Raw genomic sequence first — 11,616 nt, 5'->3', positions numbered from 1 at the left:
CTGCTGAAAATACTTGCTGCCAGCAGCTCCTATAATTACAAGGAAAGGCAATTGGTAATGAATTCTTTTAACTTGGGCATTTCAAATCTTGGGACTGAATGTTGCCCATTATTGGAGTTCAAAGGCAACTATCTCTAAGAATTGTTCTTTTAATGCTTGTTGGATGGTTTAAGTTGTTCTTTTCTTGTAGGCGCACAATTGTTGTCTTGATCTTTATGATAAAAAGAGCTTTGCTGTATCTTTGTAGTGAACCCAGTTGGCTTGGTAACATGCCTGTAGTCAGAATTCCAAAGTGGGGAAACAAAGGCTTAGAAATTATAGGCTGAGAACTGTTTGTTCAGGACTGTGGGAATCTTACTGTGGCCTGTGGAACCAATGGACTCTCTTCATTAGATCCACATTCATCCATAAACTCCCCAATTCCTTGTTCTTTTGTATTTTCCCAAACTAGAGCTTTAACCACAATAAAAACAAATGTGGCCACATCTTTTGTAAATCAATTCCCACCAAAATTTCTAGTGTGCTATATGATTTTTCCCCTTCATGTCATAATTCCAAAAGAATGATATTAACTTATTCAGTGTTACATTCATTTCCATAATGAGGACGTGTCAAGGGGTAAGCCTTTACTGAGAGGCAAAAAAAAAAAAGTCTGCATTTAGCCCTATTTGAATGGTGATGAGTTAGCTTTCTCCCCTATCCAGATATAGTTCTTTTTTCCCAAGTTAACTAAACAAGCAAATACAATCTAACATGATTATTTTAGACTGCTTAGTTTAGACAATTCGTTCCAAACTGAAGTATAATCTAGTGAAATTAATTTCCCTGAAGAATATCATATAATAGAAAAAGAAAACATAGAAATTTTACATCTGCAAAAACCTGGGTATAAAGGTATTCTTAAGCCAAGTAAAAATATGTCACCTGATTACACAATTGTGACTTGGAAATGCCAGAATTTTTCCTTTTTGTGTCTAAATAATGCAAGTTGAATTCAACAGTGTTCATATAAACACTTTAATTACACTGGAGCTTTATCAGTGGGGAGTTATGGGAACTATGGGAAACACTGGATAAACATTTTTAAAAGCAAGAACCCTTCAAGGTACACAAAAGAGAGGGCAGTCATAACAACAGGAGTCAACCACAACCACAGCAAACCAGGGAAACTGGTAGCTCTCTACTTTTTATGAGCATAGAATTGGATCGTTTTTATTTTTAAATCTCCACCATTGTTTTAGGTAAAAGACCTTTAAAAAATGGGAAAGACGAAGCCTGAGAAACTGAAAGGACTGAGGAATTCTAAGTAGCGTCTTATGAGAAAAAGTAAAAAGAAACCTGAATAATAGTGATTCAGACAAATTGAGAATCAGAGTGTTTAGGCTAGGCTATTAGATCTGAAAACTGAGGAAAAATATAAAGACAAATGCCTTGTAGAAAAGCTTTAATAAAATGTTCAAATTTGATAGAATGCTTTACCAATGTGAAATCACATACTCATAGCCATAGAGCACTTTGTTTCCTAAATAGCCTTAGTTACCTTCCAACTTTTCTTCTAAAATTTGTAGGCCCCTAGCATTATGGAATAAAAGTTTAATGTGGTGTTGGTTCCAGTGTAACAGTTTACTGCCATTAATTATTGCCTGGGCAAGTCATTGCTTCATATAAGAAAGACAATCAATAATCAGAAAAAAATCATGCCACTTATCTTTAGTGAAGTTTATAGTTTACTTTTCTCTTTTTGCCTTGAATGTTCTAATGCACAGAAGCCAATTCAAACTTTAACTGTGAAAAGTTGATGAATATTCATTGCCATATTTACCTTCTCCTTTCCCTGGCCTTGTTCATTTTTTCCCTTCCTCCCTCCCTCCCTCCCTTTCCTTCCTTCCTTCCTTCCTTCCTTCCTTCCTTCCTTCCTTCCTTCCTTCCTTCCTTCCTTCCTTCCTTCCTTCCTTCCCTCTCTCTCCCTGCCTTACTCCCTTTTCTTTTTTTACTATTTAATTATAAATAAATATATATACATTTGTTAAATGCTGCTTTGATTGCTTTCTGAAAATACATAGAAATTAAATAAATCTACATATATGTCAATACGGTAAGTAAAACATACGATATGTAAAAAAAAATGTTTAAACATACGTTTCTAGGAATGTCCACGTGGAAAGGCAAGCAGTAGAGTGAGAAAAGTGTAGAACTGAGCTATTCCTGAACACTACTTTTGGGGACATGGTTATCTTATATGTTTGTTCTCTTTCTGATGAGAAAATCTCTGAGCACCAATATTCCGTGAGTCAATAAAATGATTAAAAAATGAGTTTTTTTGAAAACAAAACTTTATTTTCAGCTTCTCTTGTTGAGCAGATGAATTAAAAAAAATTCATGTGTACGTTGTGGCTTAACTCACAGATCCCCTTAATGGCTGATCTTCAAAGTCCTTGTAAACTTGTAAAATACAGATTTCTGGGTATCAGCTCAAGTGTATCGAATCAGAACATTTTGCATTGTAGCACGGACATTTGTGTTTTTAACAACAGTTTTAGTAAATATCCCAGAGGAATCTGATGAATGGAAGAAATGATCCAACTAGAGTCCCTCAATTTGGGGTTTTATTGCCATTCCTATGAGAGTTCTCTCCATAGACAATAAATTCTTTGAACCAGAGTCACAGACCTACATTTTCTATAACCGAATGTTTATCAGTTACTTATTAAAAATGTGTGATTCTTACCATAAGCATAATTCTCATGTGATACATAATACATAAGCAAACTTACTTTTAAGTCTTGTACAGCAGTTCCCCCTGTCTGTAACCCTATATACATTTATTTTTTTCCCTATACATACACACCTTTGATAAAATTTAAGCTACTCTTGCACTTTGGGGTCATTATTAAGTAGAGTAAGTGATACTTGAACACAAGCACTTGGATAATCCGACAGTTGATCTGGTAACCAAGATGGGCACTAAGTGACTAACAGGCGGGGTAGCGCACGCAGTGTGGACACACTGGACGGGGGAATGATTGACGCCCCACGTGGGGTGGAAGAGGACAGTGCACAACGACGTCCAACTACTCAGAGTGGCAGCAATTTAAAACTTGTGCGTCATTCATTTCTGGAATTTCCCATTTAATATTTTTGGACCATACTCACCTGCAGGTAACTAAAACTGCTGAAAGCAAAACCACAGATAAGGGGAAATCACTCATTTAGTTATTTTTCTTCTTTTTTAAATGCTTTATGTAAACACCACTCGTTCTCATGTTTATCTCCACCAAAAGGCCTAGGAATTATTTTTCCCCTTTCAGCTTAAAAAACTTTGTTTCAACTAATCCATAGATTCTATAAGCGAATGACATTTTTAAAACTTTTTCCTTTCCTACTTAGTCAAAGTAAGGTTCTCTTGTTTGCAAACAAGTAGGTATTACAGGCTTAGTAACAGAAGGGCACAAACACGTCTTTTTACATGCTTCTCAGGAGATAAAAACAATCATTTGGGAATACTTCTGTGTTTTGACAAGAGTGTGTCTCTGAATTAGGGAAAGTTTCTGAAGAGTAAAAAAATGGATGGCATGCGTGTTTTGCAAAGTTATTTTATATTCTTGCTGAGTGGAACAGAAATGCTCTGCTGACCTGGCTTTAAAAATATTTAGCAAAATTCAGCCCTCCTCCTTTCTCCACAGCGACCGCCCCATTCCAAGCCATCATAGTCTCTCCGTAGACGATCAGAGCTTTCCTAATTGATCTCCAATAAACCCCACAGCAGACAATATAAAACGTGTATTGTATCCTTGTACTTCCAAGCTCAAAACCTTTGTAAAGTATAGAGGAGGAGAATTTGCCACCCCAAAATATGTCTGTCAAAATTTATGACAGGGAGCTTAACTTAGACAAGAACAAGGAGGCTGGTGGGAGGAACTCTCACACTCTGTGTCTGTGAACACCCTGCAGAAAGAACTGTACGGTTACCACAAAGCTCTATGGTTGTGACAGCCCCTTCCCTTAACTTCCTCTTCTTCCATGGGTCTTCCTGCTTCTTCTTGACCCCTTCTGTGGGCATGGGGCTTGCCATGTCTGTATGTATCAGACCCCAATCCTGTCTTTTTTTGGAAAAAATTTATTTTGATGATAGAATGCCTAGTCTACTTTTGTTTATGGTTTACATTTCTTCAACATAGGGATTATTTTTGTCAGATTATTTAAAAAAAAAACAGCAGAGAAAACGCTGTGAAAAACAAATAGTTACCCTTTTGGAGACATTTACATTTATAAGGGAAATCTCCATTTGTAAAGGTGTCTGTCTCCTCAGTACCAGTAAGAAAAGGACGATCTAAATCCCTAGAAACTCTTAATAGTGGAGAAGACAACAACTTAAATCCGAGTAACAACTTCACCCTTGTTTACCAAGCGATTCCTGGTTATTCCCTTCATTCTCAACACTTTTGACTTTCGCTGAAGATCATGTTTAAGGGAATGACTTTGGTCCTCTCAGTAAGTAATTCAGTTTTCCTGAGTCTCTCCCATGTACCCAGGAGCTATACATGATATTAATCTTTTGTTTGTTTTTCTCCTGTTAATGCGACTTAGGTGAATTTGATTATTAGACCAAAGAACATAAAAGAGAAGGGAGAACTGTTCCACTCCTATAGAAAAACAAATCTCTTTCTCTACCCATCCTTGGTTCTCCTTCTGGGTCCCTGTAAATCAGACTGGTCACACACAGGTTAACAAGAAAAAAAAAAGTTAATTAACACGCATCATGCATGTACACATCGGAGCATTCAGTGATAAGTAGTCCAAAGAATGGTTAAAATTTAGATTTATATACCACGTTAGGCTAAACAAAAGAAAAGGATGTTTTGCTTTTGGGCATGGGAGCGAGCTATGGGAAGGTGACCAGGAAAAGTATAGTAAACAAGAATTGAGTGAGGTTTGATATGCAACTTTAAATTTGCCCTTTATCCATTGATAAGAGTTGTTAAGAGTTCTCTTCCTAGTGTGCAAGAGAGTTATCCTTACAAATGGAAATTTCCTTTATAAATGTAAATTTTCCTTTTCAAAAGGAAAATAAATGCTCTGTTTTTAGAGCTTCTCCTGTGTCTGCTGGTTTTCAAACTGTTATAAAGGTGGGCCCATGGAGGGGGGGTGCCAAGATGCTATTACCAGGACAACGCTCCCTCTTTCCCCAGGGTCCCTCTGTTCTAGGTCCTTTGCCCGCTGCCCTTAAAAATTATGGCTTTCAATGGCAGAGTTTGGTGAAAAGGAAAGGAACTATTTCAAAAGTCATACAAGTTCTGATTAATTGCTACATGTCACCGTTAAATCTCAAAATCCCTTTAGAACACCCACCAACTTCCCCTCTTTGCCCAATCAGGCCAGTCGAGGTACCGTCTTTCAGAAGAAAAAGAACAGAAGTCCAGAGCTCAGCTATGCAGGCCTCTCGCTGTCCCCAGCCCCAACTGCTGCCTATCTGAGATCTCCAATTCTTAATTTAGAACCAAGTGGCAGCTCCTCCTGGCCCACTAGCAAGAGTCCTTTCTCCCCCTTCCTTCCCACATGGTCTTCACATTGTTTCCTTGCGGTGTGGAGCAAACCATCTTAGCTCTGTAACAGGAGAGCTGCCCCACCCAGTTACATCCTGGGTTTAAGTCATACAGACCTTCCTGGTTAGCCTTGTTGCTATGTAAAATAACTGTCTTTGCATATGAGGTATGAAACTATCCTGCCATTACTGACATGCAAAATGACTCTTAGTGACCCTGCCCCATGTCTGGTATGAAGCTGTTATTAATGCACAAAGTAACTCTAATGGCCCTGCTCCAGGTCTCCCATCCCCCATGGCAACCCGCCTAGGGGGAGGGGTGGGACAATATTCTATATTTTTCTTGGATTCCCCAATTCCTGGCCCCATTACAAATCTCCTTTGGGCGGGGAGCCTAGATGCACCCTGTTACAAATGGACTTTAGCTCAAAATAATCCATATGTCAAAGAGGCAAATTTCAGGGTGGTGCATGGCATATTCTGGTACACTACGCCTCACTTTCCCTTTGTTTTCCATAACACTTAGAAACACAGCATCTTTACTATGGCTGTCCTTATATTCTTTTGTCTTCTAGTCTGCTTACTTCTTTTGCTGTTACTGGCCTAAAGGGGTCAATTTACCTGCATGTGTCAAAGCCCAATCAAATGTAAACAGGAGTTTGCAGCCAAAAACAAAAGGGGGCGGTTTATTAGTTGAGGAAAGAGTGCTAAGCCTGGAGTCACAGGCAAATTAGTGCTGAAGGATCATATAAAGGAAGAATCATTAATCGTGTTGATTAAAGGAGTTGGGGTTGTGGGTGCTGCTGACTGGTTGGGGCCAGGGTAGGGAGAAATTGATGAGTGTATCAGGTCCTCTGCCAGCCATGGCATCATTCTGTCTGGTTTCATGAAGTTGTGGTCTGTAGTGTCCTTCACTTTCATGGGCCAGGGGCTGAAACACAACTGAAGTCAAGGGGTTACCTTATGTTAGCTTAACTGAATGTTTCTGTGGTCAACAGACCTGAGGCCTTTGTTCTTAAGCCAGTTTGATTCTGACCGGCATCTGATCTCCTAAGGGCTTAATAATTAAGGAAGACTGGGGACAGACAGAAAGGAGGAAGGGTCATGTTAAAGAAATGAAGTTTCTGCATGGTTACAATTTTCTGTTCCTACTCCTGGGCCCAAGCTCACTCTTTTTCTTCACACTGACTCCCTTACTGGTCCTACGTACACTAACCCTGCTGCTGTCTCAGTTTTGCACTTGCTCTTCTCTCTGCCTCAGTAGATTCTCCTGGAGATTTGTGTTATTTTGATCCTCATTTCCTTCAGGTCTCTGTTAAAATAACTCCCCTACCTTAGCCCCACTACCTCGACCTTGTTTTGCTTTATGTTCTTCCAGAGCACTAAACCCATCTGCTGTACAGAGTGGGGCAAAAGTGGGTTTACAGTTGTTTGTGTGGGAAATAATACAATTAATAAATAATAAAAGAATAAACCCTGTGTTTCACATACTTACTATTTTTGCCCCACCATGTATTTATAATTTGGTTCTTTAATTATTTTTTTACCCTTCCCCATTAGACTTTAAGAAAAAGGTATTTCTGTTTTGTTAATATAACATCTTTGCACCCAAAATACAGTCAGAAATATAGGTAGGAAGTAATATTTGTTTAATGAATGAATAATCCTAAGTATAAAAGGAAGTCTTATCAGGGCATTTATTTATTCATTTGTTAAATCAAGGCGATTCAACAGATCTGTAGAGAAAAATGTGAAACTTTAGAATAAACAAAATAAACGTATGGACACCCTTTCCAAGGAATGCTAGAGCCTCCAGGGATTCCTTCATCCTGGACAGGTTGTGCACATTTTTACTGTGTAAAGTAGAAGGTAGCTTGTAGAAAACTGATGGTCTTGCAAATAATTCTTATCTACAGACATGCAAATCAAGTGCCCCGTGGAGTTTCAACTAGGCTCCTCCAGTGCAGAGGAACCAGTTTTGCATGCATTTGCAAATCTATTTTAATAGTCCTAATCTATGTGTCTATTCTTTGGAGTCTCCTTTGAACCAGTTGTGATAGTTTACCAGTTTCCTACTTTAATTAATGACTTAAAAACAACCTTTGATACTGTAACCACAGTACCATCTCAAAATGGCCCTATTCTGTTTAATGAAGCATTGAATAGCTATTCAGACACAACAGACCAAAACTGCAAGTTCTGCCACCAAAGCAGCCACAGAGAAGAGAGTTTTGACCTCCAGCTGCACCCAGAACCAAAGCCTCCCACCCCAACAAATGGTCAAATGACCAAGACAAAAGCAGACCTTGAGCACTGGACCCCTGTTAGACGCAAAGGGTCTGTTGTCCAGGAAGATCCAGTGTTGATTTCCTCTTACCATAAAAGGCCAACTTCCAAGTTCCTCCAATTAACACTCGCCTCCCTGTACTACCACAAACTTCTTCCAACTCCTTAAAAACCCTTAACCTAATCCAGGAACCAAGATGGATTTGAGACAGCATTAGGCCTCCAGTCTTCTCAGTCGGTACCTTCTTGATCAAATACCTTTTCTTATCCCAGACTCTGGTGTTTTAAGTTTTGGCCTTTCAAAGCATCAGCCACACAAACTTTGGCTTGGTAACAATATGTGTTCATTTTTATATTTATACGAGTCATAGTTTTACCTTCTTGTGATATTTGTCCTTTAAAAATTTCGGAGACAAATGTTAACTTTTTTTCTCAAAAGCTTATCTTTGGTGTGATCATTTTACAGCTGGCAACTTAATGTCCCTGAATTTGTTTGCCCATCTGTGATGACTAGGTGCACTAATATCTGGGAAGTAAAAGGAATGCTGGTAAAGAGACACAGAAGAAACAGATTGAAAGTCCAGGAGAAGTAAAAACATGGGAAGATACTGGATATTAAAATGAAAAGCAGGGGAAGGTTGTACCTCAGAAGAGGGCATGCATTTCTTGACTAGGAGCCATTTACCTTTTAGAGACTAATTTCTGTTTTCATAGGCAGAGGCCTGTAGGTTGAAGCTGAATCTTGATGCTTAAAGAAAATCTTTTTGTTCAGGGACAATTTTTCTGATTGTAAGGAATGGTACTGTTGCTGAACGTGGACCCGTTGGTGGGGGAGACCCAGATACTATTATGGAAAAAAGCTGCCCCCTTCCCTGGGGTCCCTCTGTTCTAGGTTCGCTTGCCTATCACCCTTAAAAATTATGGCTTTTGATGGCAGAATTTGGTTAAAAGAAAAGGAAGTATTTATTCAAAAGTTATGCAGGTTTTGAATAATGGCTAAATGTCACCCTTAAATCTCAAAATCCCTTCAAAACACCCACCATTTAAAATACCCACCAACACACACAGGCCTGCCTTCCCCACTTTGCCCAGCCAGGGGTACCGTCCTTCAGAAGAAAAAGAACAGAAGCCCAGAGTTCAGCTAAGTTGGCCTCTCGCTGTCCCCAGCACCAACCGCTGCCTTTCTGCGATCTCCAGTTCTTAACTCAGAAACATGTGGCAGGTCCTCATGGTCCACTAGCAAGAGTCCTTTCTCCCCTTCCTTCCCGCATGGTCTTCGTATTGTTCCCTTGTGATGTGGAGCAAATCATCTGAGCTCTCATGCACACACGCTGTAATCAGGGGGAGCCACCTGCATGGCTGCTACCTCTTTCTATCCTGCTTCCTAGGCTGTGTGGTCAAGGGAGCCCCGACTCTGCTCTCAAAATCACGTAGTCCAAAGCCTCTAGCATGGCTGCCGTGCCTGGGTCCCAACCCTGTGGGAATCCTAGCCCCTCCACCCCATCTCAGACTCCTTCAGCAGATGTAATTTGGGGAGCTCCCTGCCCAGTTACATCCTGGGTTTAAATTATACAAATCTTCCCAGTTAGCCTTGTTGATATGCAGAATAATAACCGTCTTTGTATATGAGGTATGAAGCTATCCTGCTATTATTGACATGCAAAATGACTTTCAAGGACCTTGCTCCCTGTCTCCCATCCCCAGGGCAGCCCACGTTATGGGGGGTGGTGGTGAGGATATCCTATATTTTCCTTGGACACCCTACTTTCTGAACCCCATTATAAATCCCCTTTGCGGGGGCCTAGCTGCACCCTGTTACAATACTATTAGTTAAAGAAAGATAGAATACATCTCAAGAAAGTCAAATATAAAAGTAAAAAAAAAAGGGCAAAAATATTTTGTAGGGCAGACCATTTTTAAAGGTGCAGTGAGAGATGACAAGTACGTAGATACCGCTTTATGTGATATGCACTGAAGCTAATGTAGGGAGATGTGGGCACGCCTCTTCCTAAGATCAATGTGGGCAGAGTCCAATGAGGCCTCCCACTTTTCCCAAAATTTTCCCTGTTCGAGGCCTGACCTCACAAATGCCTTAATGTGGATGGAATTTACAAGAAGACACGCAACTACTGAGGAAATGTAAACAACCCAGAAAGTCAGGACAGAGGGGGATAATGCCAACATCCAAATAGCAAACCAAATTCTTTGATACTGACCATAGCAGTCACTGGTGCTGATATTATAGATTTAACCACCAACAACCATGAAAGACAGCTACAACCAGTAGTCCCAAGTGAACAGACAACCCAAAGGACTTGTGGCCAGAGCAGGGCCTTAGACTGACAATAGATCCATAATGGCCCTTTGCCATTTTATGTAGTCTCTCTGAAGGTACTTTCTGTTCCTCTCTGGTGAGAAGGAACTGGCTAACGTGGAACTCTGGGGCAGAAACAGATTTTTGTTGCTTTGTAAAAGTGCTGCAGGTACAACTAGTTATTTCGATAAAAAAATTAAGGGGCCAAATAACATAATTTCAGAATAATTGGCAACCAGATTTTACAGCCTGAAAAAAGGGAAAAATCTTTTGCTAGTGAAAAAATAGATCAAAGTCCTTTGCAGGAACATATGGTACATTTTCTCAGTATGTTTCTTGACAGAGCCCTTTATTTCTGTAGGTTTCTGGAGCTTAGGTTACAAATTTAAGGGTTATGTAGACCCAAGCTTGGTGTTAAAAATGTTGTATTTGAAAAACAAATCAGTTTCTACATTAGTATTATCAGTTTCATTTGCTTGATGGAGGCCATACAGACTGTAGGACTAGGGTATGTGCTTTTTCCAAGGGCCCAGAGTGGAGAAGAGGAGGAGGTGAAGGGGTAGAGATACAGAGTTGAAATGGAGCTGAGTATGTTAGTTACAGTACAGGATTGCTCTTTATCTTGAAACTTATAAATACATATTCAAGAATAATTTGTATAGTACTAAATTATTTAAATCCACATTGGTTTCGATCTTCGGGATTTACGTACATAATATATATATGGGGGGGGGCCCAAAAAACCTGGAGAGTATTTATAAAAAATTGTGTATTTATTCTTACTTGTTTAAACTTCAGTCACCTTCAAAGTACTTTCCATTTGATGCAATACACCTAGAGAGCCTTTTTCCCCACTGCTCAAAACAGTTTTTGAACTAATCAGTTTTGATGCCTTTTAGTGCTTGTGCCATTTTTGGTCTCACCTCTTCCACATGGGCAAAATGTTTCTCTTTGAGGACTTTTTTTCATCTGCAGATATAAGAAAAAGTCACTGGGGATGAGATAGGGTGAATAGGGAGGGTGTAGAACAGGGGTCATGCTGTTTCTGGCCATAAACTGCTGAATACTCTGCAAGGTGTGGGCAGGTGTGCTTGTAAATCACCCATTATGAAATGAGCAAATGCACTGAGTCTTCAAAAAACATTTCATTGAAGCCAAATGCAGCCTCTCACAACGCCCTCTGGTACACTGGTACAGATGCGTTCTTGGATCACTCACCCAGTGGGGGAAGTCTGTACTACAAGGCACCAGGCCTCCAGAAGAAAATTCCATTTTTGGGGGTTCCCCCCAATATATGTACATTGCATAGTATATCTGCTATGTAATGCCTTAGGCGGAATCTCTTAAATTATGCCAGCGCTTAGCCTTATGTGGCCTGATAATTTCTAGTTTAGTCCTAGATTATAACTTTATGTCTTCCTCTGCTAGATGGTTTATAAAATGTTAATAGGTACAAGCATGACAAAGACAATGA

Source organism: Pteronotus mesoamericanus, unplaced genomic scaffold, assembly GCF_021234165.1.
Source record: "Pteronotus mesoamericanus isolate MK-2021 breed Mesoamerican mustached bat unplaced genomic scaffold, CSHL_Meso_final scaffold_167, whole genome shotgun sequence".
NCBI classification, from domain to species: Eukaryota; Metazoa; Chordata; class Mammalia; order Chiroptera; family Mormoopidae; genus Pteronotus; species Pteronotus mesoamericanus.
The sequence above is the reverse complement of the archived record's forward strand: the minus strand, read 5'-3'. Positions refer to the sequence as shown.